We start from the raw sequence: 19,259 nt of genomic DNA on the forward strand, positions 1-19,259 counted from the left end.
AAGATGTTTTGTATTAAGATTAAATACAGATACAAGAATAATTTGGGGAATTAGAGCAGAAAAAAGTTTCGATAAACTATTCTATCTGCTACTTAAACATGAGGTTCCATCAAGAAAGACTATGAGCTCCTAAGGGTTCCTAAAAGTGTAGAAAGGTTGAAGACCCCTAATTCGCTACCTCACTATACAATTGTCTTATTAAGATGTTTTGTATTAAGATTAAATACAGATACAAGAATAATTTGGGGAATTAGAGCAGAAAAAAGTTTCGATAAACTATTTTATCTGCTACTTAAACATGAGGTTCCTTCAAGAAAGACCATGAGCTCCTAAGGGTTCCTAAATGTGTAGAAAGGTTGAAGACCCCTAATTCGCTACCTTACTGTACAATTGTCTTATTAAGATGTTTTGTATTAAGATTAAATACAGATACAAGAATAATTTGGGGAATTAGAGCAGAAAAAAGTTTCGATCAACTATTTTATCTGCTACTTAAACATGAGGTTCCTCAAGAAAGACCATGAGCTCCTAAGGGTTCCTAAATGTGTAGAAAGGTTGAAGACCCCTAATTCGCTACCTCACTATACAATTGTCTTATTAAGATGTTTTGTATTAGGATTAAATACAGATACAAGAATAATTTGGGGAATTAGAGCAGAAAAAAGTTTCGATAAACTATTTTATCGACTACTTAAACATGAGGTTCCTTCAAGAAAGACCATGAGCTCCTAAGGGGTCCTGAAAGTGTATAAAAGGTTGAAGGCCTTTGGTCTATACAAAACGTGAGTCATGAATATTTTTTATTTTATTTTTGTTTAAATCACAATTGTTTAATTGGGTGACTAGAAATGTAATAATGTTCATCTATTGTGCGTCATAGAAAAGTACATCAAAATAGAGATTCTCGACAAAGAACAATGAATCAACTTCCGTTAGTTAGTGAATCGGAGAATTTATTGCGAGTGGGGGATAGTAATGGCCAGTTTTAGTAAACTCTGGGTAGTGACTCGAAATAGAGATTTCTGCGTGTTCATCCTGTATTTAAATATAGAACTGTTACTAATCGACATCTTGACGTCCGCTCCAGTTCGTATATCAAACTAGATCCCTTATATAAATTGTTTACACACAAAAAAAACTACCAACTGAAAATGCTAAAGTCTAAGAATGAGTTATTTTTGTTTTTCTTTCCTAACTGTTCTAACTTTCAATAGAAAGTTTCATGATTTTTTTCTTTTAATCATCCATTTATTAAAAGTACACATTTTTATGCAAAGTAAAGTATCCTCAGATACAGAGAGCAGTTGATAACCTCCTGGCTAACCTGGCTTGCGAGCCACAGGAGACACCTTTGAAGGCACAGTACATGCTGCACAAGTTGCGTAAAGTGCATTATTTGATAAATTAAGGGGATAAGTTTGATCTTTTACATGAAAGATATTGATTTCTCAAATATGTGGCAGGAGGTTTCCAATTTTTTTTTTGGGTAATTAAACGCAACTCTCCCAAAATTACCAAAAAAATATTAAACCTTCTTGTTTGTAACAGATGTAAAATTAATTTTTAGCCATTTTGTGTATGCTTGAGAACATCTAAAGCTCTTAGAACATTAGATCACTCGGAAAACGACTTATTTCCCCGATATTAAGAAAAATATTAGCTTTACTGCCTTGGCAATATTTTTCAGTAGAAAGGGGATGAAAAATACATAAAAATGACCAATCACGTGCTCTTTTTTCTCTTTGATAACAGGTTAAAAAATTGAAACATGATTAATAAATACCAGATTTTGAAATGGCCTAGCACCTTTAATTTTGAAGATATCGAATTGCGGTTTCCGGTTTCTTTCATAACTATTTTATACTCTTTAAAACTGTATATATGAAAATTGGGGTCAACAGCAAACCCTCACTTTTGGTCGCGCGTCAGCCGCGTATGCGGACAGGAATCTAAAATCAAGTCACATATTCTGAAACTAGAGGTGACGGGCAACAAAATTTTTCCTCTACCATTTTTTTTTTTTGCTCAGATCAACCGTTTAAGCATTTGAAATGCATTTGAGCCGTCTTAAAATGAACACCCTGTATATTCGTATGTGGGGCGAGTGTTGGTCTAGTGGTCAAGAGAGTTATAGTAAAGTTATACCTAATTGGTAGTTGCAACGTTTAAGCCCCGCCTGAAAAAAATATGCACTACTTGTTTTAATTATACATAAAAAAAGCATAACAATTAAAAAAAAAAAAAACAAAATGGATGAGGTTGAACAAAATTACACTGTTTTTGTTATTATTATTATAACTGCAAAACTGAAACTTACCCGTAATAACTCGCGCCTTTAACAAACTAGAAAGATGCAATCTACTGCTAGTTAAATGCGTTCCGCTTTCAAAGGCTAACTATATATCATATTCAAGCCCCCGCCGGAACACGTCATTGAATTGTATAAGAACAACGAAACGAAAAAGAAATAGTCCTATATACTATATATGTATTATAAACGTAGCGTTTCATATTATAAAGCAGTTCTGCAGTAATTTTCAGTTTTGACACACTGTTATTTAAACCCTGAGGCAAAACTACGCTAACTGGGTAACAAATAGATCTTGTAAGATAGTTGACTAGCATAAGGTATAGTTGTTATAATACTAAGCAATAGAAAACAAAATGGAGTAATTTAAAAAAAGTAAAATAAAAATAAAATTTTAACAAGAAGCAAGCGAATCAATCAGCAGTTATCTAGAGTTGTAAAAGATAGATTGTAGGTAAGTGTAAATGAAGAATGATGTTAAAGGAACAGATCTCAAAATGATGTTCTGTCTAGTTAAAAAAGAGCAGGTAGCATAAGCGAAATTTGGTAGCTTGTTAAAAATACTGACAGCAGTTTATGATGCATGATGATAGGGCTCCGGAGAATTGGGAGCAAAACTTCTTTATTTTTTTATTTATTTATTTTTTTAACGAGGAATTTCTGCTCGTTATTAACAACATCCTTCTCTTCAAAAATAATCTTAAAAGATATCACAGTGAACATAAAAACTTATTAGCATTTTTCTCTAATTTGTTAATCATAAATAATGTGCAGTCAGTATTTGAAAGATTACTTAATTATATGCATTAACCAGTAAAAAAAAACAAATTATGTTTATGTAAAAGATTAAGGATTGGGGTTTACTTAATGACGACAAATTGAATATAAAGTTATAATATGACAAGATAATCTGTTATATTATTTGTTGAATAATACAAATGAAAACTATTTAAATTATTTTACTAATTAGGAGGCTGTGATTTGATAAAAAGTTATGTTGCAAGCCCTGAACTACGCCACTTAACAAAACAGAAGCAAGAATGTTTATCTTACGTCATGTTATATATTCGAATATTCATTGGAAATGATATGTTTTGAGGTTGACTGTATCTCTATAATGCCCCATAATGCACTAGTTATTCTAGCAGAACTTACTCGTAATCTTAGATTGATAGCATGAAGTAAATTGTTTCCTCTGACGTGTTACATTTCCGTTTATTTCAAAAACAGAAAATTCAACTACCAAAAACAAATCTTTCATTCTTAAAAAAAAATACCATCAGATCTGGCTGGCCGCCAAATTATTCACAGCTTCCTAAATATTGATGGGATTTTTTTTGGAATCTATTTTATGTGTGGTATGAATTGTTTTTATTATTAATTTAATACACGTAAACTTTTGGGTCATTACCGCGCACGGTAGGGCTTTTTAAGTGCTCTGTTAGACCTTACTCGTCAAAGGCAACACGATCATCGGTGGGGACCCTGAGCTGTACAGGCTTCTAAGAAGAGAAAATTTATGGACAGCCAGAGGCTTGTAACATCTGCGAGGTGAATTTGCCCAAAGCACTAAATCACTGAGTTACTGCTTGGTACTTTACTGTTATTGTTTAGTAAACAATTGCTTCTATATTTGCATGATTATTCTCGAAATACTGTAAGTCCCCCTTGGGCATTACAGACAGATAGCGCAATGTGTTCAAGACTACTTCTCTAGGAATCTCTTCATCCTTATTACTATTTAAAAAAAATAAATAGTAATTTCAATTTATAATTAGAAAATAAATAATATCAAGATAATAAGATTTGATAAAATAAGTGTTTAGGAATTTTAAAACTGTGACACTCCCGTTATAATGTAACACGAGATATGATCGTCCTTCATCACATTTGATATACCGTATATACATACAAACAGGCAGGCTATAATAAAATTTAATAAAGTATATATATTTCTATTTTTATGGTATGTAAGTGTTAAAGAAAGAAACATTCCTTTACTGAATCTGATTATTACAGTTTAGGGTCTTCTTTAAGTTGGCTAGAAATATTATTTTAAGTATTCAAAGCTAAAAGGAATCCATGCTGTTTTCGTTTTTTATAAAACTAGTTGCAGATGAAATTCCGATTCGATTTTAATCTAGAAAACTATTTCTAATATTGTACACCAATTAATAACACTATTTCAAATTTCAGAGTAAAGTAATATTTCAAGAATTGTAACTGTAATAGAAGAGTAAAATTATGTCACCAATGTCTTTCTAGTTACAAAAACTACCAACAGAGTGCAGACTCTGTCAACGTTGGCAAATTGACTGGCAAAATGGCAGCCGTTGTTATTAAAAGGATTAGTTTGTGAATTTTTATTATTTGTGGACATTTTTTAACAGTTTTCTAGTTTGTTTTTATTGTCAATTTTTGTTTTGGCTTACAATTTCTTTTTATGTGGTGATCTATAGCTTTAATATTCAGTGATTTCTTGTAACTTTTGTCGATAAAAATGTTTTGCTTTGTCGCCCAAAACATTTTCTTGACTATGTTTTAATATTGCATTTGGTTGACGCACCCAATCTTGACGGTAAGTTAAGTATATTTATTTATATATTTTAAGCATGCATTGACGGTAAATATGAATAGTTTTACATTAAATTTTAATCAGCAATATTGTCTGGCAAATCATATTAAATGTAAGATTCTGTTTGCTGACTTTGTAATAATCTTTCTGCTTTGGCAGCCGAATTTGTCTCATATCAGACCAAATTAAGTAGCTTACATTTCAAAATAAGTACTAGGTGAATCAGTGAAGTCCATTCAGACAAACGGCCGAACAAGTGACCTAGAATAACTATTAACAAAACTGTACTTGAACAAAATTGAATGAGGAGATATTGCACCCTCCTTTTAAGATAATAATATAATAATAATAAAAACATAAAATGGAGGATAAACAGAAAATATTAGGTCAACGTGAAAGGGTTAAGCGTTTGTGGAACCATTACACAGTTGAATGGACACATGAGATACGGACCAGAGTACGGAACACTCCCTTACAAGATATGTAAATAAAATGTATCCTACAATATAACAATATATATATATAATGCACCAAACATTAGATAGTATGATAGAAATACAACAGGCTAGTTCGCTGCAAAAGTTGTCCATCTTTTAAAAAAAACGTGCGCACAATTTTATGCAATGGACTTTACTACCTGTGTAAGCGCATATACCATCAAGCTGCATGTCCGTAGTACTAAGTTATCCTCTAGCTGCAACTGTTGCAACTATTATCATACTGCATCTACATGCTTGTACCTACCATGTACTCTAGCAATTCACCAGCAACCAAAAAGTAGATAAATAAAAGCTTAGTCATTTATAACATTTTGTTGGTAAGCCATAAATTAGAGATTATTGCTTAAACTAAGTAAAAGAACAACAAAGTTAATTATTACAGACAAGACAATTTCTTTGACATTTTTAAAGCATTCCATTCAAACAATTAATTATAGAATAAATATTCCCACTTCAAAGTTCCTATTTTGATATCCTCCATTACCTATAACCCTCGATTCCTTCATAACCTTCGTAATAATATAACCTTAATTTCATTTTTTTTAAAGAAGTAAAAACTTAAAACGACTGGTGCTCAATATACAATTAAAAGGTCGACGAAGCCCTCAGGTTTAAATTCAATGTTTTTGAATTATTTTTAATTAAAACGTTTCGTACCACCTTTGGTTCATCTTCAATTAGATATTTTGTTGTTATTTGCCATTTTTTTTACATAAGCATGTTTTAAAAAAAGCACTTAACTGACATCAAAACTATACGAAGCAAATTCGAGGCTGTTTTTAATTAAAAAAATATGATTGTCATTTAGATAATGGTGTTCCTAACCATTTCGGGATCGATTGAAGCATGCTTACTGAAAAGTTGTTTCAAGTTTTATAAAATCAAAGAAGAGTTCTCTTGAAAATTTGTGGCTTAAGTTTTCAAACAGGACTTGTCCAATTTCTAAAGCAATTTGGAATTTTATCAAGTTCTATCCATGTTACACTGCTTTGAAATACGACTTCGTACTTCTTGGTACTTCTTGTTTTAGTTTAAGGAGGTTGCAGTAAATATTTAACGTCTTGTTGCTCTTCTACTACATAACAACATGTACGATAGACTTACTTTTCCTGAACCACATCTGAGCAGAATTAGTTTTTTTTCTTCATTTTCCCTAAAATATTAGATTGGATTGGACTAGGGCGGCCTCAAGGCCTACGCCACTGCGACCTCTTTGGATCTATTGTGGCTCCCCTCACTCTAAAGCTCACCCTCCAGACCTGTCTTTTTGATCAGACTCTTAATGCTGGAGAGCGACTCTTGGGTAAAGCTCACAGGCCTTGGTTTTTCCTTCTCCGAGAAGTAACAACCTTAGCCCCACGAGCCCCTCACACTGACACAACACATGCAGTGCCGTTTCCTCCTCTTCCTGACAGAACCTACAGAGGCTATCATCTGCCAGGCCCATGAGATGCATGTGTTTTCTGAGCCTGCAGTGGCCCAATTAATAGGCCTGCAATTATCCTTATAGCCCCACACGGCCTTGACGGATTAATTCTGCAGTCAGCCTCGGCGAATAGCCTTTAATAAACTCTTTCGCCTGTCTCTGCCCAGTGGTGGCAATCCACCACTCCTGAGACCTACTCTGCACCTATAAGTTAATGGTCGCAGTCTTAACACACTTCGGAACCCCAAAACAGGGCTTCGGGCCAACGAAGTGTCCCGCAGAGCATTCCCGGGCCAATAAATCTGCCGCTTCGTTTGCCTTATGACCTGAATGACCAGGTACCCAAACCAGAAAGACCTTATTGTGGTCACTGATTTCCTTCAGGGCACCCAGACAGTCGCAAACCAGCCTTGAGTTGACCTGGTAGGAAAATTACGACCTTGGAATTGCAAGTCTATCTAATTTTTCTTATTTCCCTTAGCCATAAATAAGATATATCGTTGAAATTGATGACAATTAAACTATTTTCATGTAGAATTTTTTATTGCATATTCCGATGGTTTATCAAATACCTATGGGGGAAAAATTAGTAAAAAAAATCTAAACCTTATTTTTGTATGAAATAATTAGAGTTAAACAATTGACCAATCAGAATGCAAAGTTCAGAGTTGTGAAAATGGGCGTTTAGATTTGGCCAATCAGAAGCTGGTACTTCCATGGTGACCACGCCTATAGCTCTTTTACTAAACTGTAATGGCCGCTTGTTTTAAATGTACTAAGCTTCACAGTTCTTCACAAATCATGTAGGTATATATCTTAAATAATTTTCAATAAATATTTTATTCACAATATGTTTCTCTGCATATATATAATTTTTTTTTTTAATTTCAAACATTTCTTTGAGGGAAATATTTTTTGGTGAGTTCTGAGGTCTGCAATTGTGAGTTCTGAGATTTATGAATGAATGAAAGTACGAACATTCTCGCTAGATGTATTTATTGTAGTTTTTTATAACGGAATTTTATTTTTATTATTTTCAAAAAGAGAATTACATTAATTTGTAAAGAATTAGGTTAACTTTTTTTTCGTCTTTTCGTCAATAATTTTACTACAGTTATAAATAATTTTATGAGAAATGGGTTTTTTTATAGGACGTTTTGGGTAGTGATATTGATCCAACCCTCCAATTTGGGCCCTCATATTTCAAAATCTTGTACATCCTTGTTATAGTCAGTCGCAAGACGGTTCCGCCTGAATTTTGACATGGTTTTTAGGTGTAGCATTTTAGTTTCATACATTTTTATTAGGAAATTCTAATTATATGATGTACTAGAGGGGGCTATGACGGATTTTTGAACTACTAATTTTTTTTAAGTGAACAAATTATATTGCTGAAATCAAACTATTTTCTTCAAAAAAATTTGAAGTTTCACGGAAATTTAATTACGTAAAATGCGGTAAAAATTGAAGGAATGTTTACGTCACATCCTTTGGATTGATTTCGAAAACGGAAAAAAAAAATTTCTCTGCTTCATCAAAAATTATAATTTTTACTTCTAACTTGCCGAATGTTTGGCACCATGATAAAGCTACTTCCATCTTTTTAATCTTTAAATAAACGGCAGACTTTGAAAAAAACAAACAAAGAAGTTATAGTTCTACTAGGTTAGTTAGAGTAAACTGGGATGTTTTATAACGCTTAGCTAGGGCAACAAAAAGTTGTATTTCCGGCGGGCAGATTTGCTCTGGTTTTATTTATTTTTATCAAAATCTTTTCACATAAATTTTATTATATTACTCTCAATATTTATCTAATTATTTAAATTAAAACATAAAATATCTTAATAGGTCTATAAAAATCTTCTTTATTTTGTATTTTGTTTTTTGCGGTCATAGAAAGTGTTAAAAGAATCGAATTGGAATAGTATCACGTCTTCAGATAGTTAAAATGGACTTTTAAAAGACTTTTAACATCAAGTTTTATGCATTAGCTTGAACAATTTCTAATGTTAAATGTATGTAATCTATTTATCTATTGTGGAATACATTGAACAGGTTTATCTATGTTTTTATACATTTTATTACTACGCAAAAACAAAAATACTTAACTTTTAATTGCAATATAATAAAACCACCTTTTATGAAATAGCTGAATTTATGTTACTATTTTTGTTGCTTAAATTGTGGCAAGAATAAAGTTTGATTTAGTGCCGTCAGATGGTGCTTCGAACTGTTGTTAAACTTAGTAAAAATAGGCGCCACGATAGCCGAGCGGTTAGAGGCAAGGTCTGCCAAAAAAGTGAATATGTATTTTGTGGTACTGGGTTCGATTTCTGGTCTAGGCTTTGGGTTTTATTTAAGTGTTTAAGTATTGTTTGGTAGTTGGACGTAATGTTAGTTTTTTTAAAAAAATAGGCATTACTTTTTTAGTTAGTAAAAAAGGGTTAAGCGTAACGTCATAGTGCTCAATTTTCAATTTCTATTTGTGACGTAATAATTTTCTAACAATGAGAAACAGGACGTCAATTTTCAGGATCTACGAGGTCTGTAGATTAAGTAATGAGACTGATTTTTTTTAATTTTTTCTATTCAAAAAGAATTACAATTCTATATTGTCACCTTCAAAATAACTTCCTTCTGAAGCCACACAACGCTGGAGACGTTTCTTCCACTCTTCATAGCATTGCTCAAACTCCGATACTGGAATAGCCTTCAGCTGGTCGGTTGAATGTTTTCCGACTGTCCCAAAATGAGTTCCCTTGAGGTGATTTTTTAACTTCGGGAAGAGAAAAAAAAGTCACAAGGACTCAAGTCAGGCGAATAAGGAGGCTGAGGAGCCACAGGAATGTTTTTACTGGCCAAAAACTCCCCAAGACCTAAAAAAGCAAGGATGGCCGAAGTCGAAGATCAAATGCATGCTGATTTGTTTTTTTTTTTTTTCGATAACTCTTTCTCTTTAACTATTGGAAATATATATTGGAGTCCTTTGATGGACTCGGATGAGTGTATTCTGATGTTAGAAGAATTTATTAGATTTCTAGATAATTCGGAACACATAATAATTGGAGGTGACTGGAACGCAAGGGTTAGCGATTTAAATCAGATAGAAGATTCAATATTTGAAGGTTATAATGTTACTGGCTTTAGGAGTAGTTTAGATGCATTTTGTAATACTAGAGGAAGGAAATTAGTAAGATGTATGGAGGAATATGGTTTTATACTGTTGAATGGTAGGACAATTAGTGATAGCCCAGCTCAGTTTACTAATATTACAGCTAATGGTTGCAGTATCGTGGATACTGTATGGTTATCACCTGATTTAATTGAGTTAGTGCATGATATGGAAGTCTCCTCCATTCCAGAACTCAGCTATCACTTACCTGTAATTCTTTCTCTAAATAAATTAAATAAACATCTAATAGAATGTAAGGTTCATGACAGAATGGAAAAATATTGTTTATTTTTTAATGAAACAAATATCAAAAATTATTTATCTATATTAGCTCAAACAAATAATATTTACTTTAATTCTGACTGCTCTGAATTGTTGTATAATAATATGGCAGACTGTTTTATGTATTGTGCACTTTCGTCCGGTCTTATAAAAGTGAAGAAAAATGTATGCTCGAGTTTAATTTTCAAAAATAAGTTATGGTATAATGAAGAGTGTAGAACAGCTAAAAATAATGTCAAAACTTGTTATAAAAATTTAAAGAAAAACGGATATTCTGAGTACAATTATATCTTACTTTCCGATAGTAAAAAACAGTTTAGAAAATGTTTAGAAGAAGTGAAAAAGAAATTTTATGATGAGAAATTAAACTGTTTATCTGACGTCAAGAACTCTAAAACATTTTGGCACACTATTAAATTTTTTAATAAGAATAAAAGAACAGATATCCCAGTTTCTATTGAACAGTTTAGCTCCTATTACAAAGATTTTTATATGGATAAAATTACTTTGAATAATGATTTATTCTATGTTTCAGACCCAGTTTTAGATGGGGATATTACACTTTCAGAATTACAAATAGCAATTGGTAACTGTAAATTGAATAAAACGCCAGGGTCTGACAATTTATCTTACGAAGTCTATAAAATAATGCCCCCAAACTGGGAACATTACGTCTTAAATTTATTTAATAACATTTTGCATACTGAAATAGTACCAGTTAAATGGACTGAAATCCTAATGTTTCATTTGTACAAAAAAGGTGATCCTTCTGATCCTGGTAATTATAGGGGAATTGCTTTAATAAATTGTATTGTCAAACTTTTCACGTCGATATTAGCAAATCGTATAATGAATTGGGCAAATAATAGCAAGATACTTCCTGAGGAACAAAGCGGGTTTAGACCAGGAAGGGGATGCGTTGACTGTATTTTTGTCTTAAATTCAATAGTAAATATTAGTCTGGGTTATAGAAATAAGAAGAATATTTTTGCAGCATTTATCGATTTCAAACGTGCGTTTGATTCGCTTGATTATAGCAAGTTATGGCCCAAACTTCATGAGATTGGTCTGAGCGCTAAAATTATCAAAACTTTAAAAAGTTTATATGACCGGGCAACTATAGTCCTAAAAGATAATTCTACAATGGAAACTGTAGACGTGACTCAGGGTGTCCTGCAGGGTGATTCGTTGAGTCCCCTAATATTCTCCCTATTTATCTCGGACCTGATTGTTCACCTAAAAAATAGTGATTGCAATGGCGTTAATGTTGACCATCATACTGAGATTACTGCGTTGATGTATGCCGATGATCTTGTATTACTTGATGATAATTGGGCAGCAGCAAATAAAAAACTAAAATCACTTTCTGTTTATTGTCACCAAAATTCTTTAACAGTAAATCCTGATAAATCTAAAATATTGATTTTTAAAAGGGGAGGTAGAGTGAAATCTATGAAACCCCTTTTTTACGATAACTTCAAAATTGAAATAGTAAAACAATACATTTATCTCGGAGTGCTTTTCTCTTCTTCAGGCCTTTTTTCACTTACAGCTGACCATTTTATTAGAAAATCACAATTAGCATCCCGTAAAGTTAGAGAAATTTTAATAAAGTCAAAATCGGATTCGCTAGTGACAAGAAAAAAATTATTAGAATCTATGATTAATTCCGTTTTATTATACAGCGCAGAAATTTGGGCTCCATTATATTGCAGTAAGTTAGAATGTGTTCAGACCAGATATTTTAAATCCATCTTCCATTGGCCACGAAATGTGCCTAATCATTATAGAAGTTGGGTTAGAGTCTATTGAAACTGAGGTTCTAAAAAAGATGGTTAGATGGTGGCATAAAGTTCAACTAATGGATGGTAACCGCCTCCCAAAGATATGTTTGAATATTTTAAAATCCCTCAGTATTGACAGAATATCTATGGTTAAATTTAATTGGTATACTCAGTTAAAAGGAAAATTGGATTCTATTGATGCAGTTAGCTTGCTAAATACTAGCGAAATGTCACAATTTAAGGATGAATTCAGCAGTAGCATTCTGAAATTTCAGAATAATAAATTTTCTTTAGACATTAACGCTGTTCTGCATTCAAACTACAATCCAGACTTCAGAAAGATAAGTAGTCTAACGCTGGGTGAGCAATATTTGTCTCTTAGGGTGCCAATTATAAAGCATAAATTAATTAGTCAAATGAGGTTATGTCAGCCTCGTTCATTTCAAATCACTTCTTCTGGTTTCAGAAACAGTTTTCAAACAGATACCTCCAATTGCCCTATATGCAGTATTCCCGAAAGAGAAGATTTACAGCACTTTTTATTAAAATGTTTAAGGCTGCAATCTTATAGAGATAAATACTTGAATAAATACATCTCTAGTATTTCAGATGTAGATGTTCAAGTTCAAGCTCTATTAGATGTAGCCGATATTAACAAATTAAATGATTTATTTTATTTTATAACAAGTGCCTTCAAAATGAGGAATTTCGTTTTAAGTTTATAAAAATACTTTTATAATTTTGTTTTGTTTCTAATTTTTTATGTTTTTAAATTTTGGTTCTTTTTATTTTCATTCGATTAGAATGTATATTTTTAGTTATCAATTCAAGTTTTTATTTATGTTTTATAAGGTTTTATTTTGTTGTATTTAACCAAACTCCATTTGTATAGGGTAGAACCCTTAAAACAAATAAAATTATTCTATTCTATTCTATTCTATTCTATTCTGATTTGTTTTTTCGATATCCACGGAATCTTCCACAAACGAGTTTCTACCTCAAGGTCAAACGGTCAATCAACACTTTTACCGAGAGGTTCTTGAAAAACTTCGAAAAAGGGTCATTCGTATGAGACCAAACATCAAGAATAAGTGGGTGTTGCATCACGATAATGCTCCTTGTCACACAGCAATTTCAATAAACGAGTTTTTTGGCCAGTAAAAACATTACTGTGGCTCCTCAGCCTCTTTATTCGCCTGACTTGAGTCATTTTGGGACAGTTGAAAACATTCAAACGGCTGTAACCGACCAGCTGAAGACTATTCCAGTATCGGAGTTCGAGCACTGCTATGAGGAGTGGAAGAAACGTCTCCAGCGCTGTGTGGCTTCAGAAGGGAGTTATTTTGAAGGTGACAATATAGAATTGTAATTCTTTTTGAATAAAAAAATTTTAAAAAAATAAGTCTCATCACTTAATCTACAGACCTCGTACGTATCTTGATTTAAGCTATCATTCCCTAAAGGCTATAGGTACTTAACCCAGCTAGCTAAGCCATTTCACGTTTGTAATTTATTTCCGCCCAAGAGGAACACCCTGGAATAGTACAAGAATTGGTTTCTTCACAAAGGAATGCTAATCATTCTTACCACTTTATTTCTATTCTAAGGAATAGAAGAAGAATGTGTCTTTGAATGGCAAGATAAACTTCAATGATTGAAAAAGGAATAGGTACGAATTTGTCATGCTGTGATCTCTCTCTCCCAGAAGAGCGGAGGTAGATAATACAATGTCAACGCCTGTTTTGTAAAGAGCCGCTGGAAAACCAGTATGGTAATATGTTTGTCTAGTGTCTAAAACAGTCGCGTCAAAGCGCAATATTAATTGTACGTTTATTTACAATCAAAACTTCATTTTTAATTTGATAATATCGTAAGGATTTCCATTTATTTCATTTTATTTAACATTCATGCTTAAATTATATGAAGTTGGTGAAATAGATCATATAAAAATGATTAAAATAGCGAGGATTCGGTCAAAAAAACCTATAAAGAAAAATAACTCAGTCTTTACGCAAACATTTCGACAAATTTATTGCTTTCCTTCAAGGCCTAGATATAATAATACAAACAATTAGACTACTGAAACACAGGAATGAAAATACGTAACGTCTTATTGTAAAAAGACTATAAGAAATAATATTAATTACAGTTACTTAGTTCTCACGTTGTTATGTGAGGTGTCGAATACAAACAATTAGACTACTGAAACACAGGAATGAAAATACTGTAAAGTTTTTCCCCCCCCCCAAAAAAAAAACTTTACTTTCACAACTAATGCCTGCCACTAGTTATTAAATATGTGGGTTTGATTAAATAATAAAACTCGCTAAAGTTGTAAGTAATAACCTGATTTATTAACACGTTAACATTACTCACATTAACATTTACAAGCAACTAACGCTATTCATTACAGTCACCATTTACAACAGTCACAACAGTTTACTGTTACTTACTCACTTCGTAACGCCACAAAACTGTTCCCCGACTGACCACTGGTCCGCACTGCACCGAATTGCACTAGTCTCAGCTACACTAACACAGCTCTACTCATCAACTGACTAATTGCCCAACTAGCTACCACTGAAGCACTCCGCAACACTGACTCTCCAAGACTAACTCATAAACTTGACTAATAACTATAAACTCTAATAACTCCTTAAAACTTGCTTGAAACTCGATTAACACTGACTCAATTGAAACTCAATTGAAAAACTTAATTGAAAACTCCTTAAAAACTGACTTCTCCAGCTATGTCTGCCTCCTTTTAACTGCGTGCCTCCCTCCAACTGGGACTGCCCTCCTCCAACTCTCTGAGCATAAGTTTCCACGCCCTCCTGATGTTCATTGGCTGGAGAAAACATACTGCCACCACCTCAGCTGTGAGCCGCCTCCTCCCATTCTCCGTCTCTCTCCAACTCCGTCTGTCTCCCTCTCACTTGTCAATCACAGGCTGGGAAACACATATGCCACCACCCCAACTGAGGCCTTTCTCTTAGCTGGCTTTTACACAGGTCACTAACTCCTTGAACAATCTAGCCCTTTCCTTTCTAGTTCAATAAAGACCGGCCCTTTTGTCTACACAGTGGTGGCCTGTTACCGGCTTTAGTCGCTTAACCCCTAGAACAATCTAAGCCTTTCTTTTCTGCCACAAGTAAAAACCGGCCCTTTTGTCTACACAGTGGTGGCCTGTTACCGGCTTTAGTCGCTTAACCCCTAGAACAATCTAGGCCTTTCTTTTCTGCCACAAGTAGATACCGCCCCTTTTGTTTCTGCAGTGGCGGCCTGTTACTGACTTTGGTCGTTCAACCTCTAGAACAATCTAGGCCTTTCTTCTCCGCCCAGGTCAACTTCGTTACACTGCTCCCCTCTTAGAACTGTTCGTCCCGAACAGAAGTCTCCTTCGTGATGTTGGGCAGCAATCGGTCCAAGTGTACCACCTTCATCTTGGATCTGGGCGTGCGTTGAATCCGTTACACCAGGTCGTTGAGCCGACAGACAATGGTGCAAGTCCCTTCCCAGCAACTTAGGAGGTTTTCCCTTTTTGCGGACACGTTTGTACGACAAAACTTCCTCACCTCTCCGGAACGTTCTTCCAATGACCTGCCTGTCATACGATGTCCTCGTCCGGTCGCTGTCCAGTCTTTTCCTGCCGCGTGCCTTTCCACGTGCAGCTCTCCACTTCCGGCGAAGTTCCGCAACGTAGCCGCTCACGTCCGACTCTTCAGCTTCCAAGCTGCCTTCTAAAATGTCACAGGGTAGTGGAAGCTCCCTACCGAACACAACGCTAGCAGGTGTCCGGCCAGTGGTCTCCTGAACTGCCGATCGGCAGTCCATCTTTATGGGAGGTGTATGTTCATCCCAGTCCTCCTGATGTTTACTCCCCAAAAGCCTCCGAGGGCCTTCTAGGGTCCTGTAGATTCGCTCCACCATGCCGCCAGAGTGAGGGGGTAGCGGCGTTGTCCTTGTTCTCCTGACGCCGGGGAACTGGTGAACAGTCGATGCTGCAGCTGCCGTTGACGCATCCTGATCCGCTAAGACGTAGGCCTCTGCCCACTTACTGCAGTGGTCCATCGAAAACAGGTTACAGCGCATTCTTCGTCTGTAATCAGGCGAAGGTCCTGCCATATCGCTGGCTATCCTCTTGCACGGAACTCCAACCTTGTATTGCCTCAGGGCACCATGGGTTTCGCGGCTGGGTCCCTTCCTTGCTACCCACTCGGTGTACCGACTAGCCCAGTCTGCACCATCTTCCTGGTAGCCTACCCAAGAGAACCGCTGCCTCCGCTTGGCTCTTGCCCTCTTCAGTCCAAAGTGACTCCCGGCGATACCTCCGTGAATTTCCGTTGATAGCTTCTCTTCCTTTCTCGATCCTGGCAGGATTACTCCATTCCCCTCTTCTTTGCTGTCCACCCATTTTCGGTCTGTTTCTTCCTGACACTTGAGCACAGACACAATGTTCTCACCCTGGTGTTGTTCCTCCCTGGTCGCTTCAGTGCTACATTCCACTCCTGGTTGAACAATTGTTCTGTTACCTTGATTTTTCTCTTCCTGTCCGCTGCAGTTTTCTATGCTTTCTTCTTCCCTTGCAGCTTCCTGAACTTCTACATAGCTACTTCTCCCTTTAATCTGGTCACATTTACCTATACATTGCGACCTGCTATCTCCACTACCTGCATCATCCTTGCCGCCTTCGTCTTCTTCTTGGACTTTACCTATTTCATTCTTCATTTCTTCTTGCATCCTACTTATTCGCCTGGTTATATCCCTTGTTAGTTCTTCTTTCATCTTTTCCTGGCCCTTGTTTCTTTCATCTAAGCGCTTGTTCATCTCATCTTGGCCCTTTCTCATGTCTTCCATCATCTCCCTCATCAGTGTCATTAACTCTTCCATGTTCTGCTTCCTAGTACTCACTGGCATATACCACTAGTCTGCCTTCCAAAACTTTTCAGCAATTCACACGAACTAATAGTATCAGCACTTACTCGTCTAGCGGTTTTACTATATCCCACTTCTGACACCAATGTAAAGTTTTTCCCCCAAAAAAAAAAAAAACTTTACTTTCACAACTAATGCCTGCCACTAGTTATTAAATATGTGGGTTTGATTAAATAATAAAACTCGCTAAAGTTGTAAGTAATAACCTGATTTATTAACACGTTAACATTACTCACATTAACATTTACAAGCAACTAACGCTATTCATTACAGTCACCATTTACAACAGTCACAACAGTTTACTGTTACTTACTCACTTCGTAACGCCACAAAACTGTTCCCCGACTGACCACTGGTCCGCACTGCACCGAATTGCACTAGTCTCAGCTACACTAACACAGCTCTACTCATCAACTGACTAATTGCCCAACTAGCTACCACTGAAGCACTCCGCAACACTGACTCTCCAAGACTAACTCATAAACTTGACTAATAACTATAAACTCTAATAACTCCTTAAAACTTGCTTGAAACTCGATTAACACTGACTCAATTGAAACTCAATTGAAAAACTTAATTGAAAACTCCTTAAAAACTGACTTCTCCAGCTATGTCTGCCTCCTTTTAACTGCGTGCCTCCCTCCAACTGGGACTGCCCTCCTCCAACTCTCTGAGCATAAGTTTCCACGCCCTCCTGATGTTCATTGGCTGGAGAAAACATACTGCCACCACCTCAGCTGTGAGCCGCCTCCTCCCATTCTCCGTCTCTCTCCAACTCCGTCTGTCTCCCTCTCACCTGTCAATCACAGGCTGGGAAACACATATGCCACCACCCCAACTGAGGCCTTTCTCTTAGCTGGCTTTTACACAGGTCACTAACTCCTTGAACAATCTAGCCCTTTCCTTTCTAGTTCAATAAAGACCGGCCCTTTTGTCTACACAGTGGTGGCCTGTTACCGGCTTTAGTCGCTTAACCCCTAGAACAATCTAGGCCTTTCTTTTCTGCCACAAGTAAAAACCGGCCCTTTTGTCTACACAGTGGTGGCCTGTTACCGGCTTTAGTCGCTTAACCCCTAGAACAATCTAGGCCTTTCTTTTCTGCCACAAGTAGATACCGCCCCTTTTGTTTCTGCAGTGGCGGCCTGTTACTGACTTTGGTCGTTCAACCTCTAGAACAATCTAGGCCTTTCTTCTCCGCCCAGGTCAACTTCGTTACAATACGTAACATCTTATTGTAAAAAGACTATAAGAAATAATATTAATTACAGTTACTTAGTTCTCACGTTGTTATGTGAGGTGTCGAATACAATTAGACTACTGAAACACAGGAATGAAAATACGTAACGTCTTATTGTAAAAAGACTATAAGAAATAATATTAATTACAGTTACTTAGTTCTCACGTTGTTATGTGAGGTGTCGAATACAAACAATTAGACTACTGAAACACAGGAATGAAAATACGTAACGTCTTATTGTAAAAAGACTATAAGAAATAATATTAATTACAGTTACTTAGTTCTCACGTTGTTATGTGAGGTGTCGAATACAAACAATTAGACTACTGAAACACAGGAATGAAAATACGTAACATCTTATTGAAAAAAAGACTATAAGAAATAATATTAATTACAGTTAGTTCTCACGTTGTTAAGTGAGTTGTCGAATGTAAATTTGTGGAAACGTTGGCATAAAGATAGAGTTGGTTTTTATTTTGACCCAATTCTCGCTGTTAAGCCGCGTACCATCCTTTTTCGGCGGTACCGTTTGACAGTTCTCCATCTCGCCTGTTTCTATTGCTCTCTCTCTCTCCTTATTCCAATTCTCGTAGTACGCCTTTGACACTGATCAAGCTAGTTTGTATGTGCCTCTGTACCTGCTTTACAACGCATCTAGTGCGCTTCCGCCGTTCTGCATATTGCCCCACTCAACAGCACTGTTCTGCCTGCAAGCTCCAGCTGTTCGCTTCAACTACTGTTACCGCACTTCCGCTTCAACACATCATCACCGGCCGCTTCTCGCACTTCTGGGCTCTATACCTGCTTCGCCTTCCCTTGTACCGCTAGCCATCTTCGCTTCCTAGAAACCTTCTACGAATTACTTCTGGTCTGTTTCCGCCTATTTGACCCTTACTTCCCCCTACGCATCTCTTTGCTGAAAACACACGCACACACATTCAATACACATTCAAACAAGCACACCCCTTTCCTCCGTTTTCTTCCTTTGCCATCCCCTCAACAGCATCATCTTCATCATCAAGCTGAGACTGAGTACCTTC

At 35.7% G+C, this 19,259-nt stretch overlaps 1 protein-coding gene across 4 annotated transcripts in view; it reads left to right on the forward strand.

Moving 5' to 3' along the window:
• Positions 1-19,259, forward strand: part of if (integrin subunit alpha inflated) — a 356,189-nt gene that overhangs the window by 160,699 nt on the left and 176,231 nt on the right. The window contains exon 1 of one of the 4 annotated variants that reach the window (XM_074114507.1): positions 4,630-4,886. The exons of the other annotated variants lie outside the window; for them this stretch is intronic. The gene's annotated coding sequence lies outside the window, so the exon portion shown is untranslated. Of the gene's footprint in view, positions 1-4,629; positions 4,887-19,259 lie in introns of those variants that run through there. 4 annotated transcript variants of the gene reach the window in all.

This window comes from Rhodnius prolixus, unplaced genomic scaffold, assembly GCF_049639745.1.
Source record: "Rhodnius prolixus isolate KJV_2025 unplaced genomic scaffold, Rpr scaffold_7, whole genome shotgun sequence".
NCBI classification, from domain to species: Eukaryota; Metazoa; Arthropoda; class Insecta; order Hemiptera; family Reduviidae; genus Rhodnius; species Rhodnius prolixus.